We start from the raw sequence: 16,944 nt of genomic DNA, 5'->3' as shown, positions 1-16,944 counted from the left end.
CCTCTTCTAGCTGTTTTTTTTTGCTGCGGCTTGGGTTACAAAATGAGCCTGTTTGCTGCTTGAGCTCTAATTTACCTGACTTTTGCAAGCACCCAGCCAGGGGCCATGTTGCTGCAGGAGCGGCTAGGATATTGGGTTACCAGTAAACCCAAGAAAACCCTAAGGAAACCAGGAGAATATCAACAGAGGACCAACAAAGGGCTTTGAGCCGCAGGTGAGCCCACTCCAACTAACTCCAAGGTGAGCCAAGGCACAGATTGGTGCGAAAGTAGTCGGGCAATCAAATCTGTGGTGTGTTTTCAGGAGCAGTGGTGATAGAGGGTGCAGCGCCGATACAGCCACTGTGTTAAGTTGAGCCTCTCTGACTGCAGAAGCGGCCCGACTAGGACAGGGTGCGGCTTGTGGTCAAAGGTGTAACTCCCACTCTCTAGGTTGTCATCTGAGAAGGGAAAAGGACACGCAGAGAAGAGGTCATGTAGACCAGACTTAACGCCCCGGTGGAGGGTCAGAGGAGGATTTAAGAACATTGTGTCCACTGTCATCCCCATGACCCAGGCAAATTGACGTACTTAGCAGGTGGTCTTGAGGTGCTCTTTAGAAGTCTTCAATAAATTGCTTGCAATCTACCCAAAGGGAACGGACAGAATGTGAAAAGGGGTCTTAAGCATATCTGCACCTGTGGCCGTAACCCCGCATGTAGAGCCCATAGAGGTGCAATCACCCTCCCTGCAAAGTGGCAGTAGTGGCAATAATGTGGACAGACTAACTTCAAAGCTGATAACAAGCTTCTACCAGAAGATCAATAAAGAGCCAGAATCATCTTCAGCTTACAGAGCAGCGGGGAGCCTGGGGAACACAGAGATCAGTATAAGTGATATCCTGATAGAGCTGTCTCCCTCCAGTGAAGATAAATATGGCAAAGAAACTCATACAGGGGGTGCTCATGAGCTGCAAATATAGGATAGGAGAGTTGTTTAAGAAACTCAGACACAGAAACAAATACAACTATGTCCGCAGGGTTTAGCGGACGGTCCACAAAGTATAGGAGTCTTGTCACAGAGTGAGCACAAGGTGTTGGCACAGAAGCCCAGCAAAGGTAGCAACCCTCCATTCTCTGATTCAACCAATTGCCTTTCATGGGAGATAGTATCTCAAAGCTCTGCAGTATTGTCGGATGTACCGGAAGATGAATGTCTAGGCAGTGATACCTTGAGCTCAAGCTCCATAATGTTTCTGGATTACACTCTGCCCGATGTTCCAAAGAGCACCACAATATGTGCAACACCAAGTAAAGATGGGGTGGGAAATCTCGAGGACTCAGTCATTTTACAAGATATCGTGGAGGCACAGGCAAAGACTGAACACCCTCTTGAGGAAACCAACAGAGAGAAGTACGGGCCCAGCTACAAAACCAGGAAGTACTGGGAAGAAGGGTAACTCCAAAAGAGAAGAAAAAAAAAAAAAGGATAAACCATACCCAACCAGTATACTTGCTAAAATTGCCTTTTTCCCCAACCCTAAGCTGTGTAACAAGGACCTGGTCCCAAGCTAGAGCCTGGCAAGTACTGGAATTATGGAGAGTGCAATCACTCAGGATCTAACTTCTATCTGTATACTTGGATGAGAGCATGATGTAAGCATTGCAAATAGCATTACCTGCCTGGAAGCAGATCTTCCTGTGCAGAGTTATGGTGGTCAGGGAGCCACCATCATGACAGGAGCGAAAAAGCACTCTGCACAACCCAAAATCAAAAAGAGAAGGAAGAGGAGAAGTCGATACACTAAGGGAGGTGATGAGGTGTCCCAAAAAGGCAGAGCATCAAACCCTGGAACCTCAATGTCCCTTGCACAAAGCATGGGTGCCGTCATACAGGGGAACCCAGGCCAGTTCCTAGCCTCAACCCCCTGGTCCCGATCTTTGTAGGGTCAGGAAGGATTTGGGGTCAGTCAGTTACTGATACTATAGTCAAGTGGGAAGCAGATGATTGCTGTTTGGAATTTACTGACCTCTTCCTGGATATGGGCTCAACACCTTTTTTAAATACATCATTATTTTTAGCCCTTTATGCTATTCCCAAATTAAGAGTGATCCTATAAAGTGACATGAGGACAGTGAAACTGATCAATCAGCAACCCAGGCCGGATTCCAGAGGGATTAGTATTTAGTACTCCCAAGGTTGAATTCACATTACCCAGTAGCACTAGACTGGCTCTGAGCCGTACAGATCATTTTTATATTATGGGGGTTGATGTTCTTCCAAGCCCAAGATGTGATCGAAAAGATCTCATAATTAGGGCCAAATCGGTTGCAAACAACCCCTCCAGGAACTAAGTGCACCCCCTGCTGTAAAATGCCTGAAGGGGGCCTGAAGAGTGCTCTTTCGAACACATAAGGAGCAGCCCATAAGAATCTGCATATCGCAGCTTGTAATAGTTCCAGGACAATTACGTTTTTAAATCCAGTGATCAAAGAAGCCCAGGCTGATCAAAGTATCATAGTACATATAAGGGACATACTCAGCTAGACAGTATTTCCCCCATGCTAGGTGGGCCCAACCCTTGTCCTCAGACTTGAGGGGAGGCACTGCTGTGATAATACTGGTAGTAATAGTTGGTTGTATGCCTCTGACCTGAGGTGTGTTTAGTTTGGGAGTTTCCTAGTGTGGAAATGAAAATGTCACTTACCCAGTGTACATCTGTTCGTGGCATCAGTCGCTGTAGATTCGCATGTTTTGCATAGCTCGCCATCTGGTGTTGGGCCGGAGTGTTACAAGTTGTTTTTCTTCGAAGAAGTCTTTCGAGTCACGGGACCGAGTGACTCCTCCTTTTGTCTCCATTGCGCATGGGCGTCGACTCCATCTTCGATTGTTTTTCCCCGCAGAGGGCGAGGTAGGAGTTGAATTGTAGTAATAGTGCCCATGCAATGGATTGACTAAGTATGTACCTATTTAAGGTTGAGATGATATATATACAAATAGTTGAAGGTAACTTCCGAACTGCTACAGGCTCCCGGGGAGGCGGGTGGGCACATGCGAATCTACAGCGACTGATGCCACGAACAGATGTACACTGGGTAAGTGACATTTTCAGTTAGATGGCATCTGTCGCTGTAGATACGCATGTTTTGCATAGACTAGTAAGCAGTTATCTCCCCAAAAGCGGTGGCTCAGCCTGTAGGAGTGGAAGTAGTTTGAAATAATGTTCTTAATACGGCTTGACCTACTGTGGCTTGTTGTGCGGATAACACGTCTACACAGTAGTGCTTGGTGAATGTGTGAGGCGTAGACCATGTGGCTGCCTTACATATTTCTTGCATTGGGATGTTTCCTAGAAAGGCCATGGTAGCACCTTTCTTTCTGGTTGAGTGTGCCCTTGGTGTAATGGGCAGCTGTCGTTTAGCTTTAAGGTAGCAGATTTGGATGCATTTAACTATCCATCTGGCTATACCTTGTTTTGATATTGGGTTTCCTGCATGAGGTTTTTGAAATGCAATAAATAGTTGTTTAGTCTTTCTGATGTTCTTTGTTCTGTCAATGTAATACATCAATGCTCTTTTGACATCTAATGTATGTAGTGCCCTTTCAGCTACGGTATCTGGCTGTGGAAAGAACACTGGAAGTTCCACTGTTTGATTTAGATGGAACGGTGAAATAACCTTTGGCACAAATTTAGGATTAGTCCTTAGGACGACCTTATTCTTGTGTAGTTGTATAAAAGGTTCTTGTATTGTAAACGCCTGAATCTCGCTTACTCTTCTTAGGGAAGTAATGGCGATGAGAAATGCAACCTTCCAGGTTAGGAACTGTATTTCGCAGGAGTGCATGGGTTCAAAAGGTGGACCCATAAGTCTAGTTAGGACAACATTTAGGTTCCATGAAGGAACAGGTGGTGTTCTTGGTGGTATAATTCTCCTAAGGCCCTCCATGAATGCTTTAATGACTGGTATCTTATATAGGGAAGTTGAATAGGTAGTCTGCAGGTATGCAGATATTGCTGCAAGGTGTATTTTAATGGAAGAGAAAGCCAGGTTAGATTTTTGTAAGTGAAGCAAGTAACCCACTACATGTTCTGGAGTTGTGTGTAATGGTTGTATTTGATTAATATGGCAGTAGCAAACAAACCTCTTCCATTTACTTGCATAGCAGTGCCTGGTGGATGGCCTTCTGGCTTGCTTTATGACTTCCATACATTCTTGGGTAAGTTGTAAGTGCCCGAATTCAAGGATTTCAGGAGCCAGATTGCTAGATTCAGCGATGCTGGATCTGGGTGTCTGATCTTTTGGTGGTGTTGTGTCAACAGATCTGGCCTGTTGGGCAATTTGATGTGGGGTACTACTGATAGGTCTAGCAGCGTTGTGTACCAGGGTTGCCTTGCCCAAGTTGGTGCTATTAATATGAGTTTGAGTTTGTTTTGACTGAGTTTGTTTACCAGGTAAGGAAGGAGAGGGAGAGGAGGAAAAGCGTAAGCAAATATCCCTGACCAGTTCATCCATAGGGCATTGCCTTGGGACTGTTTGTGTGGGTATCTGGATGCAAAGTTTTGGCATTTTGCGTTCTCCTTCGTCGCAAACAAGTCTATTTGAGGTGTTCCCCAGAGTTTGAAATAGGTGTTCAGAATTTGGGGGTGAATTTCCCATTCGTGGACCTGTTGGTGATCTCGAGAGAGATTGTCTGCGAGTTGATTTTGGATCCCTGGTATAAATTGTGCTATTAGGCGAATTTGGTTGTGAATTGCCCAACGCCAAATTTTTTGTGCTAGCAGGCTTAACTGCGTGGAGTGCGTCCCCCCTTGCTTGTTTAGATAATACATTGTTGTCATGTTGTCTGTCTTGACGAGAATGTATTTGTGAACTATTATTAGTTGGAAAGCTTTTAGTGCTTGAAAAACTGCTAGAAGTTCTAGGTGATTTATATGCAGTCTTGTTTGATGTACGTTCCATTGTCCTTGTATGCTGTGGTGATCGAGGTGTGCTCCCCACCCTGTCATGGAAGCATCTGTTATTACGTATTGTGGCACTGGGTCTTGGAAAGGCCGCCCTTTGTTTAAATTTATGTTGTTCCACCACAGAAGCGAGAGGTAAGTTTGGCGGTCTATTAACACCAGATCTAGAAGATGACCCTGTGCTTGAGACCACTGTGATGCTAGGCACTGTTGTAAGGGCCTCATGTGCAGTCTTGCGTTTGGGACAATGGCTATGCATGAAAACATCATGCCTAGGAGTTGTAATACCATCTTTGCTTGTATCTTTTGTGTTGGATACATGCGTTGTATGATGGTGTTGAAATTTTGAATTCTTTGGGGACTTGGAGTGGCTACTCCTTTTGTTGTGTCTATTATGGCTCCTAGGTATTGTTGTACCTTGCACGGCAGAATGTTGGATTTTGTGAAGTTGACGGTGAACCCTAGTTTGAAGAGGGTTTGTATGATCTGATTTGTGTGATTTGAGCACTCTATTAACGAATGGGCCTTGATTAGCCAGTCGTCTAGATATGGGAACACATGTATTTGCTGCCTTCTGATGTGTGCAGCGACTACCGCTAGACATTTGGTAAAGACTCTTGGTGCGGTTGTTAATCCGAAAGGCAGTACCTTGAATTGGTAATGTATTCCTTTGAATACAAACCTTAGGTATTTCCTGTGCGATGGGTGTATTGGTATATGGAAATACGCGTCCTTGAGGTCTAAAGTTGACATGTAGTCGTGTAGTTTTAGCAATGGTAATACTTCTTGTAGTGTGACCATGTGAAAATGGTCTGATTTGATGAATGTGTTCACTATTCTGAGGTCTAGGATTGGTCTCAGCGTTTTGTCCTTCTTTGGTATCAGAAAGTACAGTGAGTAAACCCCTGTGTTTATTTGTGTGTTTGGCACTAATTCGATTGCATTCTTTTGCAATAGTGCCTGCACTTCTATCTCCAGGAGATTGGAATGATGTTTTGTCAAATTTTGTGCTTTTGGTGGTATGTTTGGAGGGAATTGTAGAAATTCTATGCAATAACCATGTTGGATAATTGCTAGAACCCAAGTGTCTGTAGTGATTTCCTCCCATGCTTTGTAATAATGACTTATTCTTCCCCCCACTGGTGTTGTGTGGAGGGGATGAGTGACATGTGAGTCACTGCTTAGTAGTAGGGGTTTTGGGGCTTTGAAATTTTCCTCTATTCTTAGGGAATTGCCCTCCTCTATATTGTCCCCGAAAACCTCCTCTGTACTGTCCCTGGTAACTGGACGGTGTTGCCTGTGAGGTGCTGGCTTGTGTGCTCTGACCCCGAAACCCCCCTCTAAAGGGTGTTTTACGGAATGTGCTGTCATTCCCTCTGCTCTGCGGGGAGTAGAGTGCGCCCATGGCTTTAGCAGTGTCCGTGTCTTTGAGTTTCTCAATCGCTGTGTCCACTTCTGGACCGAACAGTTCTTTTTCGTTAAAAGGCATATTGAGAACTGCTTGCTGAATCTCTGGTTTAAATCCAGACGTTCGGAGCCATGCATGCCTTCTGATAGTTACAGATGTATTAATTGTCCGTGCAGCTGTATCTGCAGCGTCCATGGAGGAGCGGATTTGGTTGTTGGAAATGGTCTGTCCCTCCTCAACCACTTGTTTTGCCCTATTTTGTAGGTCCTTGGGCAGATGGTCAATGAGATGTTGCATCTCATCCCAATGGGCTCTGTCATAGCGCGCAAGTAGTGCCTGGGAGTTAGCGATGCGCCACTGGTTTGCAGCTTGTGCTGCGACTCTTACCAGCTGCATCGAACTTGCGGCTTTCTTTATCTGGGGGTGGTGCATCCCCAGATGTGTGGGAGTTGGCCCTTTTCCTAGCTGCTCCTACAACGACAGAGTCTGGTGGCAGCTGTGTAGTGATGAAAGCCGGGTCTGTAGGAGGCGCCTTATACTTTTTTTCCACTCTTGGTGTGATTGCCCTGCTTTTGACCGGCTCCTTAAAGATTTCTTTTGCGTGCCGGAGCATACCAGGGAGCATAGGCAGGCTTTGGTAGGAGCTGTGGGTGGAGGAGAGTGTGTTGAATAAAAAGTCATCCTCGACCTGTTCTGAGTGGAGGCTTACATTGTGAAATTGTGCTGCTCTAGCCACCACTTGAGAATACACAGTGCTGTCCTCTGGTGGAGATGGCTTCGTAGGGTATGCCTCCGGACTGTTATCTGACACTGGGGTGTCGTATAAGTCCCATGCATCTTGATCTTGGTCACCCTGGCTCATGGTGGTGTGAGCTGGGGAATGTGATGGAGTTTGTGCTGGTGAGACGTTAATCACAGGTGGAGGAGAGGGTGGTGGGGTAACTTTTTTCATCACTTTTGTTTGTGGTGTCTGTTCAGTTTGGAACTCCAATCTTCTCTTTCTTCTAATAGGGGGAAGGGTGCTTATTTTTCCTGTCCCCTGCTGTATGAAAATACGCTTTTGCGTATGGTCTACATCAGTTGAGTGTAGCTCTTCCTCAAACCTATGCTTTTGCATTTGGGAGGTTAGCGAGTGCTCTTCTGTATAAGAGCCTGAAACTGGGTCGGTTGCAGTTTGTTTTGGCACCGAAACCCTGTCTGCATCTTTTTTCGGCTCCGAGGTGACTTTTTTCTTTTTCGGGGCCGAAACCCCTCGGCGTCGATCTTCTTCGGTGCCACTGTCTCGGCGTCGAGCCGTGTCTACAGCGGTATCTCGGTGTCGATGCTTGTCTCCAGCACTTTCTCGGTCCCGAGAAGGCTGCGTGCCGGTGTCTCGACCGGAGTCGGACGATCTCGGCACTGTTTGGGCCTTTTTCGGTGCTGACGGTCGGTCACCGAATTTATGGGTCGAGCCATGGCTGGTGGCAGTGGCGTCCCCTGGGCCTTGTAAATCTTCTTCCGAGTGGCTTTCGACGTCTTACTCACGGTTTGTGTATCGTCGAATCCTTCGGAGTCCGATTCTTGGATCGAAAAGGTTCCCTCCTCTTCTTGTTCCTCGAACTCCCGGTGGGCTGTCGGCGCGGACGCCATCTGAAGTCTTCTGGCTCGACGGTCTCGGAGTGTTTTTCGGGACCGGAACGCACGACAGGCCTCGCAAGTGTCTTCACTGTGCTCAGGTGACAGGCACAGGTTACAGACCAAGTGTTGGTCTGTATAGGGGTATTTATTGTGGCATTTGGGACAGAAACGGAACGGGGTCCGTTCCATCGGCGTTCTTCTGCACGCGGTCGGGCCGACCAGGCCCCGACGGGGGATCGAAAAACTACCCCGAAGGGCACCGGAGCTCTTCGATCTTCGATGCGGTGTTGAATCTAACTACGCCGATCCCGAACGCAACAATACAGACGAAAATCTTCCGAAATTAGCTATCTTTCCGTTCCGAAACTCGGAGCGACAGGAACACGTCCGAACCAGATGGCGGAAAAAAAACAATAGAAGATGGAGTTGACGCCCATGCGCAATGGAGACAAAAGGAGGAGTCACTCGGTCCCGTGACTCGAAATACTTCTTTGAAGAAAAACAACTTGTAACACTCCGGCCCAACACCAGATGGCGAGCTATGCAAAACATCTGGAAGTAGCAGGCTGGCTCAGACCAGTACGTCCTGCACGAGAAGTTCCACTAAGATACAGGGGGAGTCTCCAAGATGGCCTCTGGGTGCATTTTTCAATAAATCCAACACTGGAATCAGTGTGGGTTTATTGTGCTGGGAAGTTTGATACCAAACTCCCCAGATTTAAGTGAAGCCATTACGGAACTGTGGAGTTCGTAATGACAAACTCCCAGCCCATATAATTAATATAGCCACACAGCACTTACAATGTCTAAGAGTGGACTTGGGCACTGTAGGGGCATAGTGCTCTTGCAGCTGTGCCCTCGCCTATGGTATAGTGCATCCTTCCTTAAGGCTGTGGTTTGTGGGCATGGCACCCTGAAAGGGGTGCCATGTCGAGTTGGTCTTTTTCTACCCACCAGCACACACAAGCTGCAAAGACAGTGTGCATGTGCTTGGTGAGGGGTCTCCCAGGGTGGCATAATACATGCTGTAGCCCTTGGGGACCTTCCCTGGCTAAAGGGGTACCTTTAATAAGGGACTTAACTGTGTCAGGGGTGTGCCAATTGTGTAAACAATGGTATCGGTTTTGGGAAGGAACACTGGTGCTGGGGTCTGGTTAGCAGGATCCCAGCACACGCTCAGTCAAGTCAGCATCAATATCGGGCAAAAAGTGTGTGTGTGTGTGTGTGTGTGTGTGTGTGTGTGTGTGTTGGTTGGGGGTAACCATGCCAAAAGGGGCACTTTCCTACTCTCAACCTCAGGATGGAAACACCATCTGTGATCCTCTAGGCATCTTCGGCTGAGTTTGTCTGCCCTTTCATTCCGAGTGCCCGGCAGGAGTTGAATCACCAGGTATATGCCCTGATGTTTAAGCCATGTCCACATCCGCAGGGCCTCCTGACAAAGGGTCCACAACCCCGGTCTGTTTGATGCAGTACCACATGGTGGTGGGGGTGTCCATGAACACCTGCACTAGCCTTCCCTTGACAGAGGGCAGAAAGGCTTTCATTGCAGCCGGATTGTCCAGAGCTCTAGCAGGTTGTTGTGGACCCCAGATTCCACCATAGACCTCTGACCGCCACCCCTCCCTGTCATCACTACCATAGCTGTTCGGGGGAAGAAATAGGGTCTGCCCCACCCAATCACAGCTCAGTAGCCACCACTTCAGATCCTTTGCACTTCCCTCATGTTCTGGACCATGTTGAAAATATTCATGTGATGCTGCATCCACTGGCACTTCAGGTCCAACTGCAGAGCCCACATATGCCAGCAGCTAAGTGTCACGAGCAGGATACAGGAGGCCATGAGGCCCAGCAGCCTCAGAGAGTCTTCACTGAAATCCAGGAGAGACAAACATCTGTATCATAGTCTAAATATCCTGGACTCGCTGTACAGAAGGATAGGCCCGAAACTATGTCAAGAACAGCTCTGATGAAAGGGAGCATCTGAGAGGGAGTCTGATGTGACTTTGCCAAATGCAGGAGGTTGGCCGTAGCCTGGAGGTGGAAGACGGCTCCCTGGAGCGATCCTGCTTTCACAGCTGGGGAAGATTGACACCCTTGAACTCCGCAGATGAGCTGTCACCATCACCTTTATAAACACTCACGGGGTGTTGGTAAGATCAAAAGCATGGCGAACTAAAAGTGTTTGTGGCCCACAGTGACCTGCAGGTAATGTCTGTGGGTAGGCAAGACGGGAATGAGGAAGTATGTGCCCTGCAAGTCCAATGCTACCATCCAGTCTCTAGGGTCCAGGGCAGACAGGACTTGAACGAGTGTGAGCATTCTGAACCTTAAGGAAGAAATTGAGAGGATGCAGGTCCAGGATAGGACGAAGGCCTCCTGTTCTTTATGGGCACCAGAGAGTAGCAGGAATAGCAACCAGACCTACTTCTGGTGTCAGCACACTCGCTATGGCTAGGCGAGCTGAAACTACCTGGTGGAGCAAGGTAAGATGGTCCTTCGTCAGCCTATCATATGTGGGTAGCATTGGTGGAGGGGAAGTCATGAAGGGAAGGGTGTATGCCTCAGGACAATTTGGAGAACCCATCGGTCTGATGTCATAGACCTCAAGTTGAGTAGGTGAAGGCGTATCCTGTTTTTCACTGGGTGCCCATGATGGTGGGAGGACAAACTAAAGAAGTTTGGAGGCTGAGGCTGCTGCAGTGGTGGTGGACCTACATAAACTCTTGCTGCCCAACCAGTGGGGTCTGTGGGTACCAAGTCCTTAGCCACACAGAGGCTGGGAATGTTGTGCGCTGTGGTGGGTGGGGGAGTAAAGACATGGCTAGAAGCCCCTTAATAGGCCACGAAAGGAGTGAAAAGGGGACTGGGGTTGGTGATAGGTCATAGAAAGGTCCAAGGACCCAGCCATAAATCTGCTATCTTTGAAATCTCCAGGACCTAGTCCGCCTGGTCTCTGAAGAGACGGGAGGCATCTAAGGGCATGCCCATAAGCTATGTTTGGACATCCCTTGAAAAGCAGATTTTTCTCAGCCAGATGGGGCACCCATAAGGCCACTGTCAATGAAACCGTTCAGTCTAGCAGTTGTATCCAGTCCACATCGGATCATGAACTTAGCTGCATTTCTCCTGTCAGCAACAGCTTGGGAAAATATGGCCCGGGCCTCCTCTGGAACTATGGGCAGCTCCTGCGCCACTGAATCTCAGAGCATGGGAGTAACGGCCCTAAAGGCATGCGTTGTTCACAGACTGCAGTGCCAGGCTGGTGGAAGAAAACATTTTCTTGTCTAAGGTGTCCAATCTCTTGGATTCCCTATCGGGTGGGGTGGTAGGGAACGTGCCAGGATTTACATGGGGTTGAGAAGATTGGACGACCAAGCTCTCTACAGTAGGTTGTTGTGTGAAGCACTGGGTGGCTCCCTTGGATGGGGCAATGGCAGAGGGCAATTGTCCTGTTCACAGGAGACCCTAGTCTGCGCTCGGATGACATACAAAGCAGGACATCTGTAGCTGCAACATTAAAGGGAGAGGAATTTCCGAGAGAGTCTCTCCTGGCTGAATGTTCTCTGTCAAGACTTTGGTCTTGGCTGCCACTAAGGGTAACTGAAGGTCCAGGACCTCAGCTGCCCTACTCGTCACAACAGCAAATGATGCTGCCTCCTCTGTAGCCACCATTGGGAAAAAAAGCATTCCAGTGTCTAGGGATGTGTCCAGTCCACTGGCCTCCACCAAGTCATCTTGCCAGTTTGTATGTGGATCTAGGTGCTGGTATTCTTCAGGGCCCAGTGACCCTGCCCAATCCTCTACAAGTCCTAGCCAATAGGAACAGGGCTCAGGCTCCTGTCTGAAAGGCATGACTCCAGTCGGATGCCATCCCACCACTCCCTGTCTGAGAATGGGGATGGTGCTGCTGGAGGGCGCTTGGAGCATCTGCATGAGGACCGACGCTAGAGGAAGGTAGAGGTTGTACAATCAGTGCCAGTCCGGATCTGTGGACCCAATGGGCCTGAGTGGTGCTAGGGGTGAACGGGAACTATATGGGTCCCCCTTCCTAACCTACAGGGTCAGAGGGTGCGCCAGCTGCCCAAATATAGCTTCACAGAACTAGCGACACTGGGCGGGGTTATTCTGGCTGCGCAAACTAGGGGAGGTGCTGAGCAAGCTCAACCGCAGAGCCAGGCCTTGAATGGCACTCCCTCGTCTCATCTGAAGACTGTAATAGACGGGGCAAAGTCAAAGATCTTACACTTCTTGCTCTTTTTCTTGTGGGACTTACACGAATGTCCGGACAAGCTCAGGTGCGACAAGGATCTTGTGCTCGCAGAACGATCTCAGAAGTTTACTCTCGACAGGGATCGAAACCATTACAGCATCACAAGTTGAAGGGCAAGGATCTTAAAGGACTGCTCCCTAAGGGCCTTGGGGTGCACGGCACACCAGACGGCACAGGTCTTCATTTCGTTGCGCTCAGGTACCAAAGGCAAATAAGATGTGGGTCAGTCACAGACATCTGTCGATGACAGGTGCCGCAGTGCTTGAAGCCGGTCTTCTTAGGGGACATCCCTGCCATATAAGGAGAAGATTCTCAAAAAAGACTTCGACAAAAGTAAAAAAAAGGTCAGTCAAAAATTGACTGGGAGTAGCTCTCTCCAGATCTGCGATGACTGGCACAGAAAGAAAAGAACTGGCGTCAGGGCACTAGGTTGGGACCTATATAGGCACCACGCATGTCACATCCAGTACGGACACCACACAGAGCCAAACGATGTGTAGGGCAGGGTTACTGCTCACCACAAATTTCCAGATTCAGTCCTACACCTGGGAATAATTCTAAGTTAAGGAATTTGCTTCTAGGAGTGTCTAGCACATATATGTGCAAACATCCATGCAGAGCAAGAAAGTGACAAAGACTTGGGCCATTACTGTAGAAAGGACTAAGCACCCACACAGAACTAAAAAGTGATAAAATAATTTTACTACTCCCTGCACAGTATCACAGAGCAAGTGAGAGAAAAGGAAAGACTGCTTGTGTGTGAGAGAGGATGTGTAAATGTTCTTTTGTAACAGAGCTTCGGTTTGTGAGTCCCTCTCAGCCACAATTGGGCAAAATGCTAGATAATTTGAAAATCTTAGTCCTGTGGCCATACCCATACTTCTTAATGATAGAGACATAAAATTCAGAGAAATTACAACTGTATGCAGCACACATTTAATTTTTTAATTTAATATCTTGAAAGACTTGTACAGATTTGCACCAAATCACATACAGCATAGATTGACAATGTATTTGTCTTCACAACAAATTTGCTCCAAATCTGCCCAACCATTTGGGTTGTATTGAGAAATGTGTTCTTTGCACTCCTTTACCTATATATGGCAAATTTCAAACAGATGGCCAGAGTTCAATGCGCCTCCTATGGAGTTCTCTACATCTCCATGAGAAGCAACTAACTCTTAAGGTCTAAAAAGTCCATAGAGTTTCCTAATGACCAAACAATTTATTATACAAGTTACCAATGTGTATTCCTCTACATAGTTGTTTTGCATGATTTTTTTAATGTGAAAACATTATTAGGAAACTGTGAACTATATGGTTGCAAACGTAGTAATGTGTGATCAGCTGACTCCTGTACACAATAGCCCCTTAGGCCTCTAACTCTGAACAGCCTGGCAGAGTATCTGGGTCGCTGAAGGCTAAACACTATCTCCAAATGTTACTACTGATGTCCAATGTGGCTAGCCTAAGCACAATACATTCCTTCCAGTCACTGCTGCCCATTTTTATGAATCGAGCCTTACTGAGAGGGTAAATATTTCTGTACACCACTATAGAGTCAGGGAACTTTAATCAAGGCCTTGGATCCTTGCTTTTAAAATGGCTACTGCAAAAATAAAACATAGGTGCTCTGCCACTTTTTCAATGCACGGGTCCATGAATGTTTCCGAACATGGTGAGGCACTACATGGAGTCATGGACAGCACACCCCAGACTAAGAAGGATAGGGGAGGGGGCGGATGGACATTACTAGGTCTCAGCATTGAGCCTGAAACAGCTGAGAAATATAATACCTGTTCATTGCGTAGTTCAGGGGGTGAGAAGCTTGAGGTGTAACAAATCAACATGTTGCAAAGATGGAACATAATATAAGATGGCGAGATCAAAGTGTCCTTCAACGCATTAATAATCTTGTCTTAAGGGACTATGCCTTCCTTGATTTATTGCTTCGGTGGGCAAGTTCATTATTAAGAACCAAGAGCAGTGGACGTCTTAACTCAGACTATTTTGGAGTCAAAAGGCATTTTAGTAATTCCGGGTCAGATTACACTGCTCTGTAGGTCATCTTCCTTGGTCTCCTATTGATCAGACGCACTGATGAAACAGTAAGGGAGCTATTCAGGAAGGCCCAGAGTCGGTAGAACACTAGGTTCAGACTGAGGTTTCATTTTAAATGGAGACTGCTAAATGCTGGACTGCAGACTGACATGATGGCTGAGTACAGTACAAATATGGAAAACTCAGTTGAGTATATGACAAATAGTGTCTCGTAGGCCATCAAGTAGGCACCAGGAAGACGTACCATAAGTGGGAGATGCACAACATTTACGGTTAATTTGTAGGGGTGGGATGTTAGTTCTGACTGATGGGAGATGCCATAGGGCAGTTCAAACTCTGTGAAGACTGATCGTATTAGTAGTGAATAGGGGAGATGGAGGGGCCTGGTCTCCAAAACCGCTGCTGAGAGATTGATTTGAGGAGCAAGGGGATTGACCTATTGCCCCCCTCACCCCTAAGCCTCGCACAATGCCCCCTGAACCCCAACCAGAGATATAGCTAGTGGAAACATGTCATCATATAAGTTTCCCCTTGAGAGACCATTTAATTCACACTTCGTTTTCTTATTCCAAGTTTTTTGGGAATGCAACAAGTTGTGTGTTTGTGGGGTATTAGACAAGGGTGGGAAGAGTTGTTAATTTATGCACATGGAGGTCCACACTTACTTGAGGCTTATTTACACATGGTAAATCTCATGCACAAATGTCTGGGTGCCCGGGCTGAACTGCACTACTTTAAAAGGACGTCAGATTTTGGCCACGCTCTCTGGACAAAGACAGATTAATAGCCCAAAAGAACACTAAAACGAAGCCTTCTGGATATGTAGGGGGCTTAATGACTACACAAAACGATACAGAACACACATTTATCTTAGGTGTCATGGAAAAAAAAACATGCTGAAAGATAGGAAGGCAGCTAAATTGAAAAAAGAAACAGAGGGGCAGATGTGTTCTTCAACATACTCCCCCTATGAGTGACTGGGCCCGAAATTGATGGGCCAGTGGTCCCCTTTCAGCGTAAGTACATTCGTGGAGAGTAGGTTTATGCTTCCACACAGGTTTTTGGATGGGATAAAATAGGTCTGTTAAATTCCCATGCGCCCAACACCAATGATAAAACCTTTCATTGAACACTGCATACATGGACCTCTCTCTCATCTGGGCATTAGATTTAAACTATTTCTAGATAGGGATAGGGATCCACCCTTTCCTAGCCACCTCGCAAAGCCAGGAATGACCTTTGCATTAGAAGAACTCATGGCGAAACTAAGGTGAGTTGATGTCTGGCAAACAATGCATCCAACAACCAAACTGTACTTGGCCCTTCACCCACCCATGACACTTAGAGCAGACTAGATCCATTCTTTAACGGTAGCAGGATTAAAAAAGTGCAGTATTTATAGAGGTTTATGTCTGATCGCTATCCTGTACAAAAAGGGTACGGGGCGATGGCCATTGTGTGCATCATACTTGGAGGGTGAACCCAGAGGCCTTGAGTAATACAGTGTTCCATGTGGATAGATCTGGAGCACAACTGGGGATCTACAAACACACGAGTGACTGAGTGGGAGGCTCTAAAGGCAGTGCTGAGGGGGGAGTGTATGTAAACGACTTATAGCAGGCGGAGTAACCTAGCACCAACGTGGATCCTGCAGGAGGCGCAACAAGCACATTTTGAGATGCAGGACAGTGGATGCAACACAGGCAAGCAAATTCCTCGAAATTATCAGTGACACAATAGTGACATTGGATGTCCTAGGAAAAAATACATTAAAGGAATATTGAAGAAACTGAAGATGGAGGGGGTATAAATCAGGTTGTTTGGTGGCCTGGCTCTTAAAACTGGACCCAGTGTCGCATAAGTTTCCTGAACAAACCAGACAGCGGTGGCGCAGGGCGAACAAAAACTAAAAATAGGAGGACTACTTGATGCTCCCATATAAGAGACCTGGGGTGAGGGAGGCGTTACATAGTGAGAACTGCCTTGGCATCTTAAAGATACAGAAAATATCACAAGTAGATAGGGTGGGGCTGAAACTGGAGATATCTAATGAGTAAATATTGACTGCCGCCATAGTGAGCTGGCACACAAGATGGCACTGGATGGAGATGGATTTCCATAGGAATTCTATCAGACGAAAGCTGACCTGATAGTGGACAAATTATTAGACAATTATCAAGAGGGCTACCAAAAGCTGACCCTGCTGGAAACAATGCAAGAGAGTGTCATTTTTATGGTACCAAAACCAGACATTGTACTGGCCTCATATAGGCCCTTGTCCATGCTAATGTGGATAAAAAAGTGCTTGTTAAAATACTAGTCACTCAACGCTTACCCAAATTGAGGAGACTTGTTCAAGAGGACCAATGCGGCTTCTTTCCAGGCTGCAATACCCTGATGAATCAGAGGCGTCTGTCACGTTATAGTCTCTATAGAGGACTGGTGAAAGGTGCCTTGATGGTGCTTGAAATTGAAAAAGTCTAACTCCCTCAGTACAGAATATGTTTGAGGTATTTACCAACATGAACTTTGGTTGTAAACTGTTAACATGGATTGGCCTTCCATATAATTGCCCAAAGGCACAAGTTAGATCAGGTGGCATACTCTCACATATAGGGCCATAGAGAGGGGAACGAGTGAGAAA

The 16,944-nt window shown here is 46.9% G+C and overlaps 1 protein-coding gene across 4 annotated transcripts in view; it reads right to left on the bottom strand.

Moving 5' to 3' along the window:
* Positions 1-16,944, bottom strand: part of FBXW11 (F-box and WD repeat domain containing 11) — a 486,480-nt gene that overhangs the window by 152,320 nt on the left and 317,216 nt on the right. The gene's annotated exons all lie outside the window — the stretch shown is intronic.

The sequence above is a fragment of the Pleurodeles waltl genome, chromosome 7, assembly GCF_031143425.1.
Source record: "Pleurodeles waltl isolate 20211129_DDA chromosome 7, aPleWal1.hap1.20221129, whole genome shotgun sequence".
Lineage (NCBI taxonomy): Eukaryota > Metazoa > Chordata > Amphibia > Caudata > Salamandridae > Pleurodeles > Pleurodeles waltl.
The sequence above is the reverse complement of the archived record's forward strand: the minus strand, read 5'-3'. Positions and strand labels throughout refer to the sequence as shown.